At 31.6% G+C, this 19654-nt stretch overlaps 1 protein-coding gene across 8 annotated transcripts in view; it reads left to right on the forward strand.

The window, feature by feature from the left end:
- Positions 1-19654, forward strand: part of LOC131028643 (uncharacterized) — a 98860-nt gene that overhangs the window by 47700 nt on the left and 31506 nt on the right. For all 8 annotated transcript variants that reach the window (XM_059220060.1, XM_057958971.2, XM_059220059.1 and 5 more), the window contains exon 18: positions 16140-16239. The gene's annotated coding sequence lies outside the window, so the exon portion shown is untranslated. The remainder of the gene's footprint in view (positions 1-16139; positions 16240-19654) is intronic.

Raw genomic sequence — 19654 nt, forward strand, 5'->3', positions numbered from 1 at the left:
GCAATGGATTTGTTATTTTATTGAGCCTAAAATGTTGGTTTTAATATGTGTGATAAAGCATCACCGCCTTCTATTGCATGGCATTGTTTGTGTTGAGCATTGATTGAAGATGTGAAATTATATTGTAGTGAAACATATATACACAAAGAACACTACTATTTTCTACCCTCGGGTACTCGAGTGTCAAACATCGCTTGGTTTCCACTAGTAGCATGTGAGGTAGTCTTGGCAAAGTGGTTATAAGTCTTTGGGATTTGTAGGAGCATGTACCCACTTATAATGTATCAAGCAAGAAGGGACCATCAAAATCCTCATTGCAAGTTATCGAAATTTGAGAAATCTTGGTGAGCTTCTACTAGGAAGCATTGCCTTGGAGGATGGATGTGTGGAGTCTTATTCTAGTCACTTGCTCATGAAGGTTTTTGAGATAGTTGAAGGAAATTCTTCTAATATTGACAAGTCAGGGTGACCAAAAGATTTCTAAGAAAGGAAGCATAATATTTGTTAGATTTAGAAGAAGAGCTCATTTTAAAATATGACAACACAAACACGTTATATGACCAAAAACAATACTTTGGTGACATCAAAAGTTGATTTTCGAAATTTGAGAAATCTTGGTGAGCTTGTACTAGGAAGCATTGCCTTGGAGGATGGATGTGTGGAGTCTTATTCTAGTCACTTGCTCATGAAGGTTTTTGGGATAGTTGAAGGAAATTCTTCTAATATTGACAAGTCAGGGTGACCAAAAGATTTCTAAGAAAGGAAGCATAATATTTGTTAGATTTAGAAGAAGAGCTCATTTTTAAATATGACAACACAAACACGTTATATGACCAAAAACAATACTTTGGTGACATCAAAAGTTGATTTTTTTTTTACATTTTCACGTTCCTCTAGAAAAATTATCCAATATTAAAAATGGCTCTTCGTTTCACGTACCTATGCAAAAATTATGGCTTCTAGAAAATGTAGGGTTAAATTTCTTAGAGGGGTAGTTCTTGGAAACTTGAGAATGTCTTGGTCTCTTCACTTTCCATTAGAAGGCTTTGTACACAAATAAGAAGTTTTCTCATTTTATTAGAAGCAAAGGGAGGAGGATAATTGATTTGTTGTATGGTAGGAAGTTAATGTATAGTGATAAGCTTCACTAAGTTTGTATTACGTTTTTTATTTGTCTAGTTTGAGCAATACACTTTGTGCAACAACAATCAAATTCCTCAATTCCTCACATTGTTTGCTGTCATTTTGAATTCCTAGTAGAATAGTAGTGTCATTATAGCCAATACTCTAGACTTGGTAGGCTAGAGGTGCTATAACATAATTGAATAAGTAATGCTAAAAAGATAAAGAGAAACAACATTTGTGAAGTAGAAAAAACTTTTTTGATATGAGAACTAGTACAATGGTAGCGATGTTTGTGAGGAGAAATGTATATTATAAGTAATTAAAAATGAAGAGATTCTCCATGAGAGAACTTTAAGAGGTTATAATGACCAACGGTGATGAGCACTGATGATTACTTGACATCAATCTGTAATTAAAAAAAATCCTAAACATTTAAACATTTCGTGGATTGGTAACCATGGGTTCGCTAATTTGTGCATATCAATGTTTCAAATTGGAAGTTTAGCTCAGGTTGCTAGTTGGATGTGATACTAAATCCTTACCATGTGATGCTATTGATATATATAAATTCTTTTTTCTATTGAAGAGTATAATAGGCAACAATTGAACTCCCACTAACAAGTCATGTAGTATAAATTAATTATTTAACTAAACACTATCATAAAACCACTCTATAAATCCCAAGTGAACGGATTTTAGCAGTTATTATTTTGTAGCTAGTGTTCAATATAAGTATTTATAATACATAACATATGTTAGATGAGTCTTTTTGGAAGTTCACATTTTTATTAGGACTTGATGTCAAATAGGTGGCTATGTAGAAGAAATCTTACTCTTAGTTTTTGATCTTGTAACCAAGCTTGAGTTTAGTCACTTGGTTTTCACAATCTATTTGCATTCTAATTCAAAAATCGGAAGATTATTTAAATCTAGCATGAGCATCGCATTTTTTCACACATGATACCCTTTTTGTGAATGAGAGAACTTAACTATTTACAAAAATTGTTTAGTAGTTCGATCTTTTAGTTTTAATCTAATGACTAATCATAGAAGTAAACTTGCTTGTACACCTACAAGAAGTGATGTGATTGTGTGACAATAGATATATGCTTTCTCTTTTTTTTTTTAGGTTATATGCTATTATTGTGAATAATAATAATTATTTCATCATTGATCTATTCGAAGGATTGGTGTTTTTTTATTTTTATTTTTTTCTTTGAACTTGTTAGGATACGAGGGTTTGGTTTGTTTCACAATGCAATTGGATTTAAAACGTTGAAGTAAACTTTGAAATGATTTTCTTAAATCTTTTGAATTTTATCTTAACAATTCTCTTATATGCAAACTTGTTTTTACAATTGTAATTTGTGAAGTTTGTTTTCATTTTTTAGTTTGCCTCTCTATCAAAGTGTTTCATGACTTGGCATGTTTTTTGAACTTTCTATTGAGGTTGGCTATACTTGTGTTGTTTTGGTAGTTTTGCTATACTCTTATTATTTATATTATTTTGCACTTATTAAAATTAATTTGGAATAGTAAATCTTTGTTACCTTTAAATATTATCTATTATTGAAATGAGGTCTTTAGTTTAAGGATCATTATATAAAAAATTCTTAGCTATGACACTAAACTACCAAGCATTGTTGTATGTATGGAATGCTAGAATATTGTTTTTAATGCTTTTATACTTAAAGTAGGCTTGGTTGTTTAGATAATAGTTCAAAGAGCCACAATTTGGTGAAAGCTCAAATTATTGCATTCCAATTTATATAAAATTCAATTACACAACATATGAAATGAGTGTGTAAAATGTTGGGAAGTGTTTTCTATTGAATTTGAATACAAATAGAGTACAAAGCTAAATCAACATGGAAATACAACTCATAAATATGATGATTGAAAATTATCATAAAAAATTTCACGTCCTTAGAAGTTATAATAATTTACAATAGTTTGGGGCCTAGTCCTTGTTGGTGGTTGTATGTCCAACCTTGGTATTTGTGCCTCCACCCTTAAATCAATCACTCCATTGGTCCAACAAAATCATCTCTCATGATGTCATCCAATTCAACTTTTGTTGCTTCTAAATCAATGGTCTCACTTTGTGAAAACATCGGGGTGTCATTCTCTTGTATTGTATGGGACTATATTGACTCTTTAGTACTTGTGTCCACCTTTTTGTATGTGACGAAGGTTGTAATCCACAAGATGAGGTCATTAAGCTATTTTGTGTCAACTTGTTGCACTTGTTTGTGTGAATTACTTCAAACAAACTCTACATGCACTTATGGTTAGCATTATTACACGGTTGAGATAAAATGTAGAGTGCTAGCTTTTGAACATTTGGACAACTCTTCCCACAAAGTAATTGTAAGCAAGCAACAATTGCAACTTGTAAGCAATACTTCTGATTTAAAAGATAAAACCTTTTTTTTTTTTTGAATTGATGCTTGTATGGTACTTTGTTGCCGGAATGGGTTAGAGGAGTTGATTGTTCCACTTTCGATCAATGATCTCTCATATGGGTTAAAATTTTTATTTTTATTTTTTCATAAATGTAATCCATTAGGATTTGCTCCTAGCGTAGTAAGTGCAAAACCTTCACTAAGGATTTGAGCATTTTACAAACAAATCTAAAAAATCTAAATTACAATTAATATAAACACTTTCTAAAAGTGACATTAAAGATTACTTTAAAAATTCTAATTTATGGATGAATTTACCTTTTATTATTATAGCTCTTTATAGAGAGATCATAAAAAAATGTCTTTATGACCATTTCTCTATTAAGCTTCTTTGAATAAGACTTTTTCAAAGCGCAACTGGGATGCGCGAGAGCATGATAGTTCAAGTTCTTAATTTGGTTGTCATCAAATTTGATGAGTGAGATTATAGTCCAATTTGAATACAAGTTTGTTTCTAATTTGGTAGTCCTCAAATTTGATGGGGGAGGAGATTATTATAGTCCAATTTGAATACAAAGTGTGGATTAGTGAAGGAAATTGGTGGGTGGCAAATAACTCGAGAGTTCGATATTCTTCCATACCCCCTCACAAGAAATTAATACATACTCTTTACAAGTAATTAATCACTTAATTAATTTTAGAGGTTTAGATTGGAGGTCTGAAGTAGGTTGGAGGCCTGAAGTAGATTGGAGGCCTGTAATTCAATATAGCTGGGAAGCAACATTACTGACCAAGAAAAATGCTATGGGGTGGTTGAAGCTTTCCATGAATGTTTAGGCACATTTTAACACCTTCGCATTGACATCCTTGTAATACTTAGGTGTATACTCTCTTCATTCACCTTTTAATACTTCTTTATAGAGATACAACTTACAATGGAGTTTGTTAATTTCTTTACTCTTCAATGGCAATTCTTGATGCAGATTTGATGGACAATCCACTCAGCAATACATTAAATTGCAGAAAATTAATGTATCATGAAAGCGAAGAAAAGGATGATCAATTCAATAATATATATGATATTGCATTATAAATGAAAGCTTTATTGAAAATTAGGGTTATCGGTCACAATCTTTAGGAAGAAATGTGAATCTTCTATGAGATGATTATTAATTAGGTTTGGTTGAGAATTTGTTTATGCCTAAACATTAGAAAATGTAACGATTCTTTTGAGAATCTAAAGAGCCATGTCCCATGTTCACCCAAGGAGTACAAACAACATTTTTCAACATGAATCCATTGAAACATAAAACTTCGGTTTTTCATCTATATATACATATTGTAATTTATATGTTTTTCAAAGTGTTTTTTAAGTCTAGTTTTTTTTTTTTTTTTTTTTTTTCAAACCTGAACTTATGCCCAATGGCAACCATTTTTGTGGTTGTAGAGCATGGTCTCTTATTTTTGTTGATCTTGTGATTTTGAATTCCAATTAGCAATCATGTGTCCTGAGTTGTTGCTAGAACCTTTGAATACATTTTGAAGCAATGAACCTGATTGCTTCTACTTTTGGTCATTGATGAAAGGGGAATTTCTTATTATGAAGGTGATTTTATTCCATTTTAATGGATTGATAAAATCATTTTTTTAATTGATTGTGAAGATTTGTGGGGGTTTTAGTAAAATAAGTGCATACAATTGTTATGGAGACCTTGACCGATATCTTGTAATCCTTTTAGTAGATAGAATTTTATCTAGTTTTCTAATGTTTTGGTTGGATTTTGTGTTTTTTAAATTCCAATTGAGTGTAATTATCCTTCACTCGTTGACCTCCTTGTTTATTAGTTATTTGCCCTAATTTGTTGGTTTATTCAGTCCTTGTTGTGAAAACAATGGTCTCAATTTATCAATACAGGAATTTCTGGTAGTCCATGTTAATTGTTTAATCAATCCAAAAAGTCTTTTCAATTGATTATAAAGATTTGTGCACTTGTTAGTAAACAAGCATGTAGAATTGTTGTGGATATTTTGACTATTTTCTATTTCATTTAGTAATTTGAGACCTATTTCTTTGTATTTCTCAAATTTGTGAAATAAACGATAGGTTTTTAGGTATAGAAGAGCTTTTTAATGTCCTTAATTGTGTTTGATTAAGTATGTTACTGGGGCTTGTTTACAACTCATCACATTCTATTTGTAGATTGATGCACTCTCTTTCTCATGTTGTTAAGTTTTAATTAATCTTTAGTATAACTTGGTTGCATTTTCCTTGGGTTGGCAATGGGTGTTGTAAATTGGGATATATTCTTTTGTAATTGTATAATTTTTTCTTGAAGGAGACTGCCAATCATTGGTCCTCATTCCTCATGGCACTTTTCGTTCATGGCTGACTTATGCCTTTTTTGTGGTATTGGAAACATGTCTATTTTCCTCATTCCTCATGGCACTTTTCGTTCATGGCTGACTTATGCCTTTTTTGTGGTATTGGAAACATGTCTCTATTTTGACGTTGATTAGAGATCATGGACTTCTTGGCATTGTCTATAGTCTTTCCTTTTTTTTTTTGGGTTACAGGCCACGTTTAGTAACTTAGGGCGATGATGGCGCAAATTTTCATTTTCTGACATAAAATAACTATGCAATAGATCATCTAAAGACTTTTAGGGGTCCTTTGTCATTGAGCACTTCATCTTGAAACAACTTGATTGTATATGGGGAGGTGGTGATGCTTGTTGATACACATATCATTTCCTTGATTCCTTTAAGAAATTGTGTGTTTTTCAGAGTGGCAAGCTGTTGTTAGAATCAACATCTTGATTATGCCCTCTAATTAGATTGTTTTATTCGCTATTTTCCACCCACATTATGCCTTTTGAGGGGAATCTTTGCTGGTGACGTTAAGAGTAGAAATCTAAAAACTATTATTTTCATTCCCTTTCCCATGATGGGTTGTATTGCTGGTGCATGGATGGTAAGTGTTGAGTTTACGCCTATGCCTTTTATGGAAATATATTCTTCATTTGTGCACTAGTTCCCCGTATAGGAATTGCACGATGATTTTGTCTTCTTTAATTTTTTTTCAGCCTTTTATGATGAGACTTGACTAATCGTATTGGCATTTTATGCCGTCATTTTGCTTATGAGACTTTGATTCCATTGTTATGTTTCAACTTATCTTTAATCTGGATTTTTATTTTAAAGTTGGTGATGCTCAAGCTTCAGATTCTTTCATACACATTACATTCGTGTGTGCTATTGGAATTGTTGCATTTATAATAAATCTAATCTCGTTGACCCGAGGGATTGTCCAATTGTTAAAAACATTTTCTTTGCTGCCACTTGGATCATACTAGTGGTCATCTTTGCTTCTTGGGAAAAGTGTTTTCCCTACATGAATAGTAGTTGTTGGCATACAATTTGTTCTCGTCTTAAGTCCAACCATCAAAACATTTTCATATTGGCCTCTTTAGTTTTGCATTATAGTAATCTTTGATGGCATAACTTGCCGTTGTCTTGCAAGCTGTTTTGAAGACAAAATGATTCCCATTGGTTTTTACATTGCAAGAAACATTTGAAAGTGTAGATGTGTTTTTTTCTTATCGAGGGATCTAGGTTTATTCAATTAAATTTGAATAAATGAAATTTTTCCTATTAATATTGGAATTTTAAATCAAAGTTCATAGACTTGGACTCGGCACGGACTCGGCAAGGCTGATTTGACTCGTGACTCGGCTATGACTTGGGAACGACTCGGTAAAATAAAAAAACCCTTAAAATTTAGAGATTTTTAACGATTTAAAACTTGTTTCATGCACCCATTATTGAATAACGTTTAAAGACACTATAAGATCATCAAATGGAAGCTATTTTGATCACATACATAAACATACATCCATCACATGCGTAAAAATGTAAATTGTGGCTGAAGGAAATAGAAAACATAGATATATAGAGTTATAAATGTTGTCAAATGTATATAAAATCCATGACATCAAATGTTCTCAAACATATATGTAACTGTCAACAAAAACAACTCTATGGCTCAGGCTCTAGCTCATCCTCAGCCTCAAAGTAGTATGTCTGCCTCTTACAAAGGCTTCTAAGGTAAGTGACTGAGTAGCCATAGTCTCCGCCTGTGAGGTGCCACAATGATCAACATCAATTATGCCTGTGCTAGATCGTGCTCTATCCTCCTCCTCTGCCATAGCCATAGCCTCAACCTCTCTATCTGCATGGTCAACCCACTCATGGTCTTCTTCAGTGAAGTCAGGATCGATAGACTCAGTGATCCACTCAGACTTTGGACCAATCTCCGCTAGAGTGATCAGAGAGGAGTCGGTGTCCAAAATCTATCTGGTCCTAAGACAAAGGTTGTAATGAACAAAAACAAGATAATTCTACCTTTGCACAGACAATCTTTTACGCCTCTTCGAGTGGATGTGCTTGAACATGGACCAATTGCACTCACATCCAAAAGCGCTGCATGGCTGATTCAAAATACAAATGACAATTTTTTGAAGGTTTGGGTTGAGGGCCCAAACATTTGCCACCATCTATCTGAAATAACGAAAAGAAAAAATAAATCAGTCTCATTTCCAACTTTAAGGCTAGATTATAAAATCAAAAATTAAAATGCATAAGCCATAAACTTAAGAATCTTAAGTTTACATATATTTCTACCTGGTTGCAATTGTGTTCGAGCCTCTATGCACATGCTGCTTGCAAAGATTGCCCCTTCTTGATTATTATATTTATCCAGTTGGAGCATCGTACTTGAGGCTGTGCCATCAGTACACGACTTCTGTACCACTGTATACATGCCACTAAGAACCTCCTCATCCGCCTTGAAGTCATCACAGAATTGAAATGCTAGATTAAGGTAATACGCTGCTACATGGATGGACCTGTGAAGCTAATTCGACCATCTCCTATCAATAATCTCCCAAATGGGGCCATACTTATCCTCATCTCCTGCATATATGGATCTAATGGCCTCCTTGGCCCTATCCATACCCTCATACATATAGCCCATAGAGGGCTTCTCCCCATAAACAACTCATAGGAGAACTACGAGGGCTCAGTGACTTACACATAATGTTAAACAAAAACAATTAAGTCACAAATTAAATTAAAAAAACCAAAATTACGAGGTTAAATTGTCAATAAATTAAAAGTAAATTACTAAACAGTAGATACTAAATGTTAAATTGTAATAAATTTACTTGCATGATTTCTCCACAAGGGGTTCAAAAACCTGGCTCATCAAAAATGCAATTTACAATATCTATCCCTGCAGTGGTCGTAACATAGGATGAGGAAGTCCACTCTTCACCAACAAACATACGCCTCAAAACCACCTTTGATTTCATCAAGGATTTCAGTGTGAGGAAGTTTGAGGCAAACCTCATGATACTAGGACGAGCCAACTCCTTTTGCCCTGTGTATTGCCTCATAATGCTAAGGACCAATGCATGATTGTAGATAAATTTGTTGATATTTTTGGCCCTTTCAACAATTGATTTCACCCATTCAGGCTTACCAATATCCTCCAACATGAGGTCAAGGCAATGGGCCACACATGGAGACCAAATTTTTTTTGGGTGCCTCTCCATCAAAAGTTTACCTGCAACAATTTTAAATTAATTAGAAATTTTGATGTGTTAAGAAAATTTTAAATAATCGTAGATGCAACATAACTTGCTACATTATCTGTCAGCTCCTGTACCACATTTTCTTCCCCTGCCTCTTGTATGACTTCCTCAATAGCCTCACATAAGTATGTGGCATCTTTCACATGTGAGGAAGCATCAATAAACTTCAAGAACATGGTGGATCGTGAAAATAGAGCAAAATAATTATCAATTATCATGTATCAATCAACAAATCAAAATTTATTTTATTCAATGCATTTACGGAAGTAGAAATTAGAATGATCAATCACCTCCGCAGGAAACAAGAAAATTTAGGAGTGTTCTATTCCTCCTATCCGTCCAACCATTTGTCATGATTGTGCAACCCTTTTGGCTCCAAGACTGTCGGTGGTCCTCTAGCTCAACTTTGATATCCTCAACCATTTCTAACAAGAGGTGGCCACTTAACTCAGCATCAGTAGGAGCTTTAAACTTCGCACCAAAATGGTTAATGCATCTACCATGCCTTGCCAATAAGGAGACCTGTCACAAATGGATTATGATTAGACAAAGTAGAGTTCAACTTCAAATTGTAAATTTACTTTTAAACTTAAAGCAATCAAATAAAAAAGAATTACCTGGCTACAATAAATAGAATGTTGCAAAAGTACCAAAACTTGCAAATTTGTTTTCTTGCAGCATCATGAATCTCCTTGTTCCAACAAGCGAGGGTTGTGCACCAAGAGTACTGCGTGGCACAAAATAACTATCCAACCTAGATTTCTGTACTCTGAGGCCAAAGGTAATATCGCCACTAGGAGGAGTAGAAGTAGAAGCACTAGCACTAGTAGAAGCACTAGGACGAAAGGGAGGCATGAAAGAACCCTCTCCAACATAGCCTGCGGATGTGGATGCGGATGTGGGTGCATTAGAGCCAATAACACTTAACTCTTCCAATTGCGTCTTTTTAGATAACTTTTTCTTGTTCATGTGTTTCTAATTGGACATAACATAAATGTTTTGCCTCAGCAGTTTGTTTTTTACATAGCTCAATATCATGGCCAATTATGCCAACAATATGGTATTAAAATCTATTGATTCCGCCAAAATTATTTTCTTTACCAAAAAAACATTTTGTTTGATTTTTTTGTCTGCCAGGAAACCCTTTAGTATATTTCCAAGCCTCATCCTTTTTAGGCATTGTGAAAAATGAATGTTTTTAATATGTGAAGGCTGCTGCAATAAGAAAATTCTATAAAGTTATAAACTAATAGAAAAAATCAGCAAACCCTATTTTTTTTCTAAGTTAAATACATGTTTACAAAATTTTTCTAAAAAAGTATAGGGTTTGCACTTTGCTATTATTCTACTTCTCTCATTGAAGTTAAAATAAAAAAAATAAAAACATTCAAGATTTGGAAAGTTAACTGTCAAACTTAAAAAATTTAACAAACAAATGAAAAAATCCATTAACATACCAAAAAAAACCAACAAAATCTACAAAGTTTAACACTTATCTCTTTCAAATGAGTTGAGAAGTCTTGCTATGGACTCCTTGATGCTCCCAATAACCCTATGGCCTCCTCAATGTGATTTGTGGTCTCCTTAATGCTCTTTTTCTCTGTTGGTTGTAAACCTATGCCCTCTTGTTTTCCTTCCCGTCTCTCACTTTTCCTCTCTTTTCTCACAACTAGCAATTAGAAGACCTTTTAGGGTTAAATGAAAAAGAAATACAAAAAAAACATGTCAAAAAACACATTGTTTTTTGCAAGTTAAAACATGACCTGATGCGACGCGAGTCCTGGAGCTTGGACTCGGCAAGTTTGTCCATAACTCGCCAGACTCGCGAGTCATGCAAGTTATGTGAAAAACTCGTCGAGTCCGAATCACGAGCTACCAAAACTCGTCGAGCTTCACTCAACTCGCCAATTCAGTAAACTTGCGTGACTCGACTTTAAATTAAATATTAAATATAGAGATACTTGCAATGGAAATACATTTTGATAATATCATTGCAAATCTTCATTTTTGTATTCTTGTTTAGTTAATTCTTGAAGTCCCTATTTCAATGCTTGAGCTTTAATAATGTCATTGGAAGTTGCCCCAAGACAAAAAAGGGGGATATAAGAAATTTTCCTAGTTGTATTGAACACTTTCTACTAGTCTTGCTTAAATTCTCCTTTGAGGTTCCCTCAGAGAAGAGTGTGTGTCCTAGCCAATGATTTTCTACATCTTACTTTGTATCATGGGAGCATATTGTGGCGTGTCTCCCTAAAGATATGGACTTCAATTATTTTGACAAAACGAGGAATTTTAGTTTCTTTGAAAGTTAAATAATAATAACCTTCCTAAATATGCCAAAATATATGCCTTGGAAGTAGTTGTTTGATAGTGAGGTCAATCAGCCACATAATGCACATTTTGAATTTAATTATTGAACGAAAAATCTGTTTAAAAAAGAGGTAGTATTGTTGATCATATCATTAATATTACCAATCATTGACCTTTCTTCTTTCTCATATTGACATCTTATAAGTAGACGATTGCATTTCTTTTTGTCATGCTATCAGAGAGCACCCTGATATGGTTGGTAAAAACCTCTTGTTTGGATATTATCCTATGCTGGTTTTTAATTTTGGATCAAAAGCAAGAAATAACTTGACTTTGAGGATGGTACCTTTATGCTAATCTGGATTGTAGTTTGCTTGAGTAGGAGGATTGCCTCTAAACATTTGGTTGCAAGTTAGTATATTCGCATCTATAGATGATAGAGGGATGCTACCTTCGAAAGAGAGGTAGGAAGTTTAGTAGTTCGCTATCAAATGCAATGGAATTCCATTTTCCAGGTATTGTTTTACGAAGGCATTAAAAATTCATAATTTGATGAAGTAAAAATAATTGAAATTATTTAGAGTAAATCAACATTTTAGTTAATAAGAGAGTTGGGGTTTAAACTGCCCCATGATTGTTTCCTTAATGATTTTTCACTCTTTTATGAAACTTCTAAGAAATATGTTTAGAAATAAGATAACAACGTTTTACACTCTTCAGTTTTTTTGGCTTTTTTTGTTTTTGTTTGTTGTTTTTAAATAATAGAGAAAAGAAGGGATTACTTTTTCACTTGAGATTGGTATTTTTAAGATAGCAAGTAAGCCCATCACGTATTCTTGGAAGTGGAAATTTGTCAACGATTTGCAATCAAAGCCCTTTGACAATATTGTAGTTATCTTAATTCGAAACCCCCTCTCTCCACCTTGCCACATAAGCTTTTTTGGGGTCTACTCCATTTGATGTATATCATTCCTTTAGGGGTAGTGATATACTTATTTATTAGATTGGGAGGGTAGCCAAGATTAAGTGTATGAAGAGTGCTCAAGCTAATGTGGACAACTAAGTATTAGATCAACTGCTGGTTTTTATGTTTATTTAGGAATCTTTTCCAAGTGGTAAGAATTTGAGTCATGGGAAAGGAAGTAAAAATTCTAGCCTAGGAAGCATGGTCATTGGTAGCCTATAATTCTTGAATTTTCAGCAGAGTTAAATTATTTCAAAAGTTTCAAAAATGTCATTGAAAATATAGGTAAATCTTTTGACAATTTAAGGAGGCCCCACTCAAAAATATTGTTCTGTGATTGGGCATGATTTAACTCCTTTCCTACTTGAAGAGTAGTTGTTAGTCAAAATAGTTTTTTATTGTCACTATTGTTCTAGTTTTAATCATAAGAGTTGATTTGTAATAGTTTACATGAAAGGAGAGAGGAGGCAACCTTGATTTAGACCTTGAGATATGTGAAAGAAGTTTATAAGCTTGCTTTTAACTAAAGGGAATCTAGTTAGCTAAATCTTCACCAATACCCAATTTTAATGAATGAAGATAGGTGACATTGTAGTTAAGTTTCTCAAAAGCATTGGCCATGTTGTGTTTGGTAAGCATAAATCCCTTTGAGCATTCTTGCTTGAGTGGCTCCCTACCTAGGAGAGAATTATTTCTTCAAATAGGTGTCACATAATTTGCATTTGGGAATAAGTTTCCACTTGGGAGACTACAGTTATGAAAGAAGAATTATTTTCCCTATGTTATTTATGATTTCAACAAGAAAATTTAGTTACCTTCTAAAGAACAAAGTTGATAACATCATATAAGTCTAGATCCAATTCTCTAGCTAGTTCCTTCTTTGCTTGAAAAGCCAAGCAAATGATAGGAACAATTCTATTATTGTATTATCAAATCCATCTTTATGCCCTTGCTCTATAATTTGCTTTGGAATATTTTTCCACATGTCATTTAAGTTTATTTGCATTTAGATTTTTTGTTTGACTTAAAAGCCAACTCCTAATGTAGATTTGAGATGTTGAACCTGGTTCATTTTTTCTATTCATGGAATGGATGTGCACGAGGCTAGTTGCTTGATTAGATTTTTAAATGCTTCCTTCTTTAACATGATAGATGAGTACTTAAGGAATAGGGCCCCAAGTACTTAGGGCGTGATATTTAGTCGATAGGTTTATGATTAGAGGTGAGATTCATGAGATTAGACCAAGTTTATTTACTTTCACTTTTATAGTGTTTGAGATCCTTTAGATTAGGGATGGACATAAAGTCTTCAACAAGCTCTCTCTATTTTTGATGGGAAACCTCTCTTTTCCCATATTTTTAATCAAGGACAAGTCTGAGATTCCCTCCAAGAATCCATTTGTTCATGGAAATTGGTCTTATTACAAATGGAGTGCCAACATTCTTGTTTGTTTGTTATTTGCTTTGGGGAATAAACATTCTTAATGTTGACCAAAATATTAGAAGAATTTTTTAGTTGTAATTTGAATCAAACTAGGTTTTGAGAAATGGTGTCCTAGGGAAAAATTTGAAGATCAATATGTCAAAACACTACATGAAGTCTCTTTGGAAGAAGCGGATAAACTTGAACTATAAGTCTAGATCTTATTGATGGTATTATGGATTTAACATTTGTTATTTTTATTTCTTGAATTTGCAAAATATCATGTCTCTTGTAAACTAGATATGTTTAAGACATGGTTTCATATGTTTATCCCTAGACTTCTTCTATTCTAGGCGAGTATCTTCACTTCTTATTTGTTTATATTTTGCTTGGAGTACCGAATCTAGTGTGGTTTTCTTTTAGTTGCTTCTATTACATTAAACTCGATGTTTTTTTTTAATTGTTTATCCTTCATTGTGCTTGCATTGCACTTGTTATTGCTATTATTAATGGTATTGTTATTTTATTTTGTTCTTTAAAGTTACCTAATGCGTTTCACATTTTTCACTTTTATGTTTCTTTCTTTAATCACTTCAAGTTTACTATGATTTTGTCGATATTTTTAATTTTTTTTTCTTTTGTTTACATCCTTTCTAGATGCCCATGCACATCCCATTATTGTGCGTAGTTTGTAATCCAACCATTGTGCAAAATTGTCCAAAGTTTTTAAGAAGCAACTAATCAAAGAAATAATAAGTAATAGAAAAATGTAAAAATGTAACATTTTTTCCTGGTCTTTAGGGCACTCCTTTATTATCTAGCACATTTGGTTGGAGAAAAATCGCTGGATTTTTCATGATGTTAGGGTTGCTGTTCAATATGTGTGATGGAAAATTCTTGATTCTCTTCGAGAGACTGTTTCGGCTAAGTGTAATCTGGTTGGAGGCTTGGCTCCTGGGGAGGTTGATATTTGTAACCATTTTAGTTTTCCTCTTCAGAGGATTATCACTATTTCTGGTATGATGAGGGCTAGACAACTTTTCAGAAATAGGTGTCGTCACGTTGTACGGAAGATTGCTAGAGAGGGTCGTTGGAACACTCCTCCTCTGGGTATTTTCAAAATCAATACAGATGGGTCTTCAAGAGGTAACCCGAGGCATGCTGGTATTTGTGGTGTTGGGTGTGACAATTCCGGTCAAGTTCAGTTCCTTTTTTCTATCTACAAGGGTTTTAATACGAACAATTATATGGAGGTCGTGACCATTTTGACGACGTTTGAGCACTGCCGTTGTCTCCAGTGGCAATGGAGTGTTATTGAATTTGACTCCCTGATTGTGGTGACTTTATTGAATTAGTAGAACCTTGATGGTTTTAGCTGGCAACTTTAGATGATTATTCGTTAGATTCTTTTGTTTTGTGATTTCTTTGAGTTAGTTACTTTCTCTCATATTCCTTGGGAATGGAATGGTGTGTCTTGCCAAATGGGCTTCTGGCTTTTTGGATCAACTTGTTGAACATGATAAGTCTTTGTAGTTTCTCTTTTTTGGGCGGATAGTCTTCATTTGTTGTAATTCATGCCCGTTTTGAATAAAATTTTATCCCCTTTTTATTGGCAAAAATTCTGAAATGGGATGTGTGGGAAGTTTACCCAAAAACTACTTAGCTCATTTTGCAAGTTGAAACTTGTCAAAATAGATCATTTTGGGTTTTTGTTATTAGTTTCTTCTAGGCCTTGGGAACTTATTTTTCACTTTCAAATTGTGTTAGGTAGGGTTTACATGACCGTTATAAAAAATGGTTGTTTGTTTGTGAATCTATTTTATAGTGGCTGTCACGATTCTTACTTTTTTGGAAGGGTATTCTTCACATGGTTGAGTTAAAAGGTTAGGCTAAGGAGACATTGTAAGTTTTGAGTCTAGTGAAGTGTGTGTTAATGTCTAGGTTTTAAAGCATTTATAAAGTAAGAAAGCTCAAGTGTCAAACAAAATACGACACTTAGTTTTAGATGTCATCATCAAACATGTTGGCAAATATTGTTAATTATAGCTTTGCAATTGTTTTAAAATTAGTGATTTTTTTTGTCTATCTCATTAACACACTAATGAGTGTAGTTTATTGAAATTAGAATTAATATGCATTCTCTTGACTAGCAATTGCAACTTCTGAATGTAATGGATCTTGAACTTGATATGAATACAAACGTAGTCCAATTGAGGTACATATGTGTATTTATATAAATGACACATGAATGCATTGGACAGGGGATTTGATATCAAGAATACAAAAATGTTCATGTGCTTCGTATTTACGTGCATTGATGCACATGACGAACTCAGATTCCATGTTGCTACTTGGTGTCAGGTACACTATTTGTTCCAAGATTTTGTTTTCATATTTCAAGTATTGTATGATGTTTATTTTAGGAAACTTGTGCTTATGCAAAGTAATTTTATAGAGGAGTTGATTGTTGTCTCTAATTTAGAAGAAAAATGGCAATGAGTGGATTGATAAATTGATAATCATTGAAATTCTTTTGCGCATGTTGTCTCTTGTATATTGCCTAGAAGCTTTAGTACCTCTTTCTAAGAGAAATGCTCAAATGTTTTCATTATGAATCCAAAATATTTGAATTGCTTTGACAACACTTATTTTAGAGAAATAATTTTGATATTAGTTTTAAGGATCGAGTATGCCAAGATATATTATACTTTGAAACATTAGAGAGCAAGAAAGGTATATAAACATGCTCCTTTAGTAGCAAGGAAGGTTGGGTTTTACCTCACTTTCACATGAGTTATACACTATCAATTTATTTTTGTTGTGTTTAATGTATCTTGATTAATAGGTATTTTAAGTTATTGATTTTAGGTGTTCTACCAACTAAGCAAATATTCCATTGTGTTAAATATTTGAAATTGAATTTTTCATAATGTTTTACATCTTACTTTTTCATAAGCCTCACACAACCATGTGTGTGTGCAGACATCCATGCAAACACACATACATATATCACACGTTAATATATCTATGCTTATATTTGTATTTGGATTGTGATGTTTATTACCTTATCCAGACTAGATTGACTAGAACTTAAATTTCCAATCTCTCAAATATGTTTATTACCATAGCTAAACTAGATTGGGTGGAACTAGATTGACTAGAACTTAAACTTCCAATCCCTCAAATATGTTTATTATTTGTATTATGATGTTTATTGCTATAGCTAAACTAGATTGGGTGGAACGTGAACTTTCAGACTCCCTTATTTCTTGTCAAAACTTCCTTGCAATTTGAAGATTCAATTTTTTTTTTTTTGAAGTATAATCATTTAAAAAATCAACATAAATTTGTGCAAATGCAATTCGATTATTGTGTTTATTACCTAAATGGAAATAAATTTGTTTAAAATCTTAAGGCCTCCCAAATGATTAATCTAGACACACTTACCAATTGAGTCAAAGTGCTATTTGAGTTTCAGTTTTGAATATTAAGCTATTATATTATTAACATTTAAAAGAATAAACTTTTCGCAATCAAATTAATATTATATACATTCACTGAGATTATGATGTGTATGACTTTGTATAAGTGCGATAAACAAATATTATGTATAGATATTGAGATTATGATGTGTATTACATATGTATATGCATGCATGCAAGCAAATGTATGTTATCTATATTGATGTATTTTTATATATATATTTATGTATAAAAAATCTATGTGTACATATATATGTATGTGCATTTATGTATATATGTATATGTATATGTGTATGCATGTATGTGTACATGCATATTTATACAATTATCTTATTATGATTATTTGTATATAAAAGTATCTAAAAGATCTAAGGTGCTAGAGAGTCTATTACATTTAACAAACTCATTTAACATATATTAAGATCAAATTTTGCCAAAGATTTGTATTATAAATACATTAAATGTATTCATTTATATAAGATATTTATTTTTTCAATATAAACAATTTATAATGTAAATAGAAAAATTCTCCATCCACCCTCATATGGGAGAGGGGTTGTTTATTAGTTGGGTTGGTACCTTAACTTTGTCACAAGTGAGTATCTCTATGATTAATAAGGGTAACATATTATTTTATCATGAACTAACTAGGATCAGTGTCATAATTAGCATCCTAGTTAACGCTACTTTTTAATAAAATATATATCTTTTATCATGAATTAAAAATTATCTTTACCCTAATAAATGCAACACACCTTTACTTTGTTATAAGCTGAACGAAATCTTGATATTTCAGTTTTATATGTTGTGACTGTGCCTGAGGATTGATTATTTGAAAAGTTTCATTCTCTTATTTGTCATTTTTTTAAATAGTATCATTTTAAATTTTTTTTTTCTATTTGTAATTTCATTTATTGAAACTACATATTCCAAAACTTCAAAATTTTTTAAACTACAATTTCTTCTTTAATTTAATTATTAATTTTTAATTTCTTTAATTTAATGTATATTTATTTTTAAATTAATTTCTATTAATTTATTAATAAATTTCTTAAATTGTTATATATTTAAACTAAGAAATATGTTAGCAAACATACATTTTTTAATAAAACTAATTTATAATAATATTAAATATATTAACAATAAATATAAATTTTTATGATTTGAGATTTTTATTCAATCTCTGTTTTATACTGTATTTTTTTAATTTTAAATTTCATTTATACAAATATTTTATCATTAAATAATATAAAATATTAATATCTTGTAAGTATAATAATCTATTTAAAATTTTAATATTATAATAATTAACAATTTAATTAATTTAAGTTTTTTTTTGAAATTGTTTTGAAGTAGATATTATTTAATATTGGTATATATCACTTAATATTTAATTTATATTGAGGATTGTATTTCAATTCATAAGAGATATTATTTACTTAATAAAACAATTTCATAATAAAATTTTATTACTAAATAATTTTTTATTTAACATTTTAATATTTTAATTAATTTGTAATTTTTATTTGTGTAATATTATTAAATATAACATATAAATATTAGGTTTTTGAAAATGACAACAATTAATATAATAAAATGAAAATATTATACAAAATATAATTAAATCCAAATTGAAAATCAAAGTTATTATTAAAGCAGATTTTTTCAAGTTTACATTAATAAGATAATAATGGAGATTAATATTTATTCAAAAATTAACTAGATAATTTACTTGCAATGTAGATAAACATATAAATATAAATAAGAACATGAGATATTAAATTTTTTAAACACAAGAAATAAAATCTATTTAAATAGAAAATAATTCAATATATATTTTAATCTGAAATATATAGAAAGGAAAACTAAAATCAATATATTTGGAATATTTGACTTTTAGAATCGAATTATTAAACTATATATGCAACATGTATTTCATATATTTTTAAAGATTAAAAATGAGAAGACAAACTATATATGCAAAATGTATATAATATATTATAATCTTTACAAGTTAAAGCAGTGACACCCAGAGGCTGCTACTTGAGAATGAAAAACACAATAGGTTGGGCATCCAGGAGATGGAGATGTTCATAAATCATTTGAGAATAATGCGCTAATTTGGGTAATATCTTAGCTGCAGAGTAAATACACAAAGTCGATCAAAATTTTAAAATCATGTCTTAGACTATTTGCATTATGAGCTGCATAATGATAGAAAATTTCAATTCACATTGAAATGCTCTATTGTACTCTTTATGTGTTTGGTCTCCTAATCATTTTCTTATTATTTA

The sequence above is a fragment of the Cryptomeria japonica genome, chromosome 4, assembly GCF_030272615.1.
Source record: "Cryptomeria japonica chromosome 4, Sugi_1.0, whole genome shotgun sequence".
NCBI lineage: Eukaryota > Viridiplantae > Streptophyta > Pinopsida > Cupressales > Cupressaceae > Cryptomeria > Cryptomeria japonica.